The sequence below is a fragment of the Limulus polyphemus genome, unplaced genomic scaffold (genome assembly GCF_000517525.1).
Source record: "Limulus polyphemus unplaced genomic scaffold, Limulus_polyphemus-2.1.2 Scaffold2350, whole genome shotgun sequence".
Lineage (NCBI taxonomy): Eukaryota > Metazoa > Arthropoda > Merostomata > Xiphosura > Limulidae > Limulus > Limulus polyphemus.
This window is the reverse complement of record NW_013667960.1, coordinates 67,016-72,471: the sequence shown is the minus strand read 5'-3', so window position 1 is coordinate 72,471 and position 5,456 is coordinate 67,016. Positions and strand designations below refer to the sequence as shown.

At 30.7% G+C, this 5,456-nt stretch overlaps 1 pseudogene; it reads left to right on the top strand.

The window, feature by feature from the left end:
* Positions 1-5,114, top strand: part of LOC106466702 — a 48,320-nt pseudogene extending 43,206 nt beyond the window's left edge.
* The last annotated feature ends 342 nt before the right edge of the window (positions 5,115-5,456 follow it).

Sequence of the window (5,456 nt, the reverse complement as noted above, 5' to 3'; positions counted from 1 at the left end):
AATTTCAACAGTCGTGCTATAACAAACGCTATATCTCACGTGGCCAACAATATTTTCTCGGACTGCAGTTCAATTACTCAATACAACACATTGTCCCGTCACGCCGTGACCATCTTATATATACCAGGCCACCCCCAATCTAGCAAATGCTAGGGCACTCCTGAAGGAACAGGATATTTCTAGAAAACGGGTGGCGTGATACTAGTCACGTGATCTCACTGACGCAACAATACAAATGCAAAAGAGCATACTAACCACTGGTTTCATTCATCAGTTCAGATAACCTTCAGAATCACAATTTTAGGAAATCTGTCCTGATTAGGTCTTGAATTTAAAATCCTTGGCCTCACTCTAGAATTCTGAGACCAAAGACCTACCCGTCATATTACAAGAACTCAAATATAAAGAACATAAAAATCTCACACTGACTGTTACAAAAATTTATACTGTGTCCAATATTTTGTAGCTGATAAGTTTTTCTTGTAGCCATTTTTGTCAGGGGAAATAATCTGTTGAGCCATTGGTGCTTTATATTTCTATGAATTTATTTAGTTTAACTGGTTAGTACTAGGCCACACACAATTCTCTTTGACAAATTTTGTATCCAGTAAACTAATAACTGATATTGTGATAGTCTTCTCAAACTACTAACACTCAAGAGTTAGGTGAGAATATCTTCAACAAAAAAGAATAAATGCTTTCCCAAAATATAACTACCCAAACCACTTAGGCCTTCTTTAACTTAAAGTTTTTTTTTGGCAACATTTTGTGCAACCAGTAAATGAGATATTAAAATGTGACTATGGAATTCCTCACAATGTAAGTTTGTATACTACTGGCTTATATTATGGGTGAGACCATGCAGTATAAAAATAAATGTATTTGATTTACAGATCACTCATGATAACTGCTCATTCAATGTATGTACTTTATATATTTATTTCACAGACATTAAGAAGTTTATATATATATATATATGTCACATATTTTCTTTTACTTTTACTTTTAGTAGTCCTTCCCTGTATTACAGTTATGGACGAGATTATGCAGACCCTTATCTTGGTCATAGCATAGGACCTGTGGCAGGGTACCAGGTAAGTCCACTTCAAGTGTTTTGTAAGATTGTGTTCCATAAACTGAATAACTTAATTTATTACCATCTAATCCAGCAGCATAACTACAAAAGATGGGCCCCTTGCAAAAAAAAGTAATTGGGGCCCCTAATTTTAACCCCCTTGTTGGCAATTCTTAAGTTTGTCAGGCCATTCAAGCCCCCTGTTGACTTGCTCCTCCTTACACAATTGTGGGAGCATACTTAGACTGCTGGTCATGCCACTACAATTTAGTAGTCATTTTACAACTTCAGACAATTCTCATAATTAACATTATATTTTAAACTTCACAACATATCTGAAGCTTTGCAGAGGGCTCATATTCAGCCTGAATGCAGGATTCTCAGCTTATGATAGGCTTGAAAGCAATGTCCTACCAACTGAACCAATAAGACTTTATACCACAAACAGAAAATTCTTTACCTGAATCATTATAACTTTAAATTTTGACTTAAAAGGCTGTTTACTGTTGCTTCCAATACTTGTTATTTGTATATAGAACATGCTAGAATAATTTTTTAGATAAGTTGTGGTAATCAATCATCAATTATTGTTGTCATTAGTTGTGCATGTGATCACCTAAGTCTAATATTTAGTTAGCTACAAATTTTTGTATCGTGGCAATAATCAATTTTTAAGATTATGAAAAATTTTAATTTCTGATAAAATAAGTTTCCCAATTCTAGTTCTTGTTGTTGAAAGTAATATTGTTAAAAAGGTTTGACATCATATGATTTGTATATATACACAATTAAAACAAAAAAAGATTTATTCATCAAGCCTATAGAAGGATGTGCTTTTTCTTCATTTAGTTTTACCTTTTAGAGCAGTGACCTCTAATTGGTATCCTGTGGCCCACATCAGGCCCTCAGAAGTCTGATTTGTGGCTTGCACTAGGATTATATATTGCAACAGTAAACAAAACTGTGTTTGGGGAATTATGTATTCTCCACGAAAATAAAATCTGATCCTTGGCGGTCATCATCTTAAGTGGCCCACTGTGGAAAATAATTTGAGACCACTTGTTTCAAGCTTCCAAAAACAATTTAAGAACAGTCCTTTTACAGATGATTAAAATGTAAAACATTATTAGTGACATAACATTACCTATTTCACCACAACTAAATGATCCTAATTTTCATCAAAAATATTGGCATAATTAACAAAACTAAGACAATCTCCAAGGTTATGTGGAATATTTCTCTTTTAGCTATGCCGAAGATAGTGTAATAAAAACTTGAAATTTGACTTTACATTATTTTGTCATTAATGTTAGTGTTAGGAACTTTCTGTTTTAGGTAATTGTGTAATGATTATCATTAACTTCTGATCCAAGGAAGCTACCTACATAAATCAGAACTAAAAATCAAACCAGTAATGAATATAGCTAATTTAATATACTGTTCTTACTTATAATGATTGAAATCAATTTGTTTCATCAATTGTACACAGTTGCAATATTTTTGACTATAATCCTAATAATATCTGATGAGGTTCAAGCAGCTTAAATTAGTCTTAAGTCTATGTACAAAGCTAGCAGAGCCAAATAATCTTTATAATCAAAATACACAATAATAGAATATATATATATTAAACATTTATAAGTAATACTCTTCATGAAAGTAATGTTGAAGAAAAAATACAGTATAACATAGTTATAGAACATATAAACAGCAGTTGTTCTTATTTTGTAACATGTTTTATTCAACTCATTATGATAAATAATTATATTAGGTGGATGCTTACAACATTTATATCCAAAATATTTAACACATTACACATCATCATCATCAGATTTGGTTCAATAGAAACTTCTCTTCCCTTCTAGGCTGCTGTATACAGAAGTGGATACAATCGATTTACACCTTATTAAAGCAATTAGCCTGTGATTTTATGGGGAAACTGTCCTTGTCTTGATGAAGGATACACTTGATACCAAAAAAGATAGAGAAAGAAAAAAACAGTGGTTTTTGGACATATCAACTGGACAATAGAAGATGGCTGATACTGACAACCCTCATTTGAAAATATCCGCACATTTTTACGTTTCATTTTATTTACATTTTCTTCCCTGCTCAATCTTATCCGAGTCTGAGATCTGATATGTATTTAAGTTTTGGATGGAACTCTGTGTCCAAGTCTTGACATTCTTGTTTCCCATCAAACACTGTTTACATTACTGTATCTCTAGTCTAGCTAGTCAAGAAAAAACAAAAACTAGGTAGTATACAGTTACATATTTGCACATACATAATTAAATCCCATTTAATAAGGAATAACGTTTCACATGCTGTGAAAGAATTTGTTTTGTTACTTTATCCAAAAAGTCACCTTTTATGGGAAAAGCTCATGTTAAAAACAACTATCTACTAAAACTCAAATATTAATTATTTTATACTCATATTACAAGTGCATGATTAATTCCTTTTTTTTTTACAAATAGATTTCGAGGAAAACTTATATTTTTGCTTATTATGTAAAAGTTACAGTACTTTATATTTGAAAAACTATTCAGAATAATTTGTGAAGTATTTTAGTAGAACACTAAATATCATCCATACATTGTAAGAGTGTATTAATGTGATACAAAGACATAGTAGACAGTTTGATTTGTTTTCCAACAAGGGGGTTTATAATCATCCTTAAAAAAAGTAGCTTAAATTCATTTGTGTATATCACATCCTTTACGTTGTAATACCAATAATGTGTTTTAACTTATAAAACAAAGGTTCATTCATTACATTAAGAATGTTATGCTTATGTGATGTTTGTTATTCATATTCTTCTAATATTTTAGCATTAATAAAAGTGCATGTATTATTTTCAGTGAAATTGATGTTAAATTAATTATCACTTTCTTATACAGATGTAAAGAATGTTGTGATGTGTAGTAGTAAAGGAACTAGTATTTACTTGGTTAGTTTCAAAATAGATGAAGTACTATTGTAAGATCGTAATTACTTTCTTGTTACTTTTGATCGTGTGACATTCACTCTTTTATGTAACCGCTTTTTACAAGTTAAGGAATACAGTCCCTGGTTTAATAACTACTGCTTACACACATCCATTGCATTCATTATTAAATGAATCTTTTTTTGTAAGGTGATGCATACATACAATATTCTCTCTAATCAATATTTCACACTTATAAGAACAAAAGTGAAACTGTAATCACACTTTCTGTGAAGTGTTGAGATTAATGATTTTCAGCATTTTCCTGCTCTCATCCTTGTATACAGCTGAATATATTATAATACATATATCATATCAGAAAAGTAGTATTTAATTGCTACTGGGAGAAGGAAAACTACATCAAAACATTTACCATAAGCAAAATATAATGAACTTTTATCCACTGTTATTAATATTATCCCGAGGAACTGCAGCATTATATCCACCTGTGTAGCATTTATTTACCCAATGTGTAAAACTGCTGCTTTATTCATTTGATTTTGGAAAGAAGTTCATCAACATAATGATAATATAACAAAACTAATGTTATATTTAAGTATGGTAGTACTTAATAGTAGGGATTGACAAGTATTCCAAATAATTCATGAGCTGAAAACCACCCTATCGAATTCCAGAGCGAAAAACCTACCATTCAAAGTATTGGTTATGATATATTATGTGCATATATACTAATAATACACTAAAAAGGTCGTTAACATTTCTGGTATAACAATTCAAAAATTTCTAAAACAGCAACATTTTCACCTACCTACCTGATCACGTCAGTGGAGCTAGCGCCTAGACAGCTCAGACTATTGCTACAAGATTTCTCCAGCTTACTTGACTGGTCTATGGGTATCTGCTTTTGATATTCCGATAAAAATCCGTATATAGAGATACAGGTATAATATAAATGGTGAACATATCATGTACGTACTTAGATATATTTTCAATCCAATGGATGGCGCTATATATATCGATGGATAGACACATGATAGTTTCTAAAGGTAAAGTATATACTTTATACAGATATAACATGAAAAATAAACAAACAAGAGTATTAAAAAATATGAATTTTAAAACGAAGTAGGGATCCTGCTATAAAAAGTAATGAAACAAGAATTAAAACCACAATCAGAAAGTTATGAAATTTAATCCTTACTTTGGCTTACAGATAAATGTATATATCTTGGGTGAATGATATCCAATCTACCAAATATCAAAATTTCCTAGGCAGTAAAAATAGGAACTTACTTTATTATAGCACAATCCATAGACATAAAATACTGAAGTAACAACATTATATTATGTTTATTTTTTCCTGTATTTGCAAGAAATGTTTAGAAAATTTCCATTTAATTTTTTACACATAAAAATTGAGAATACCCACTT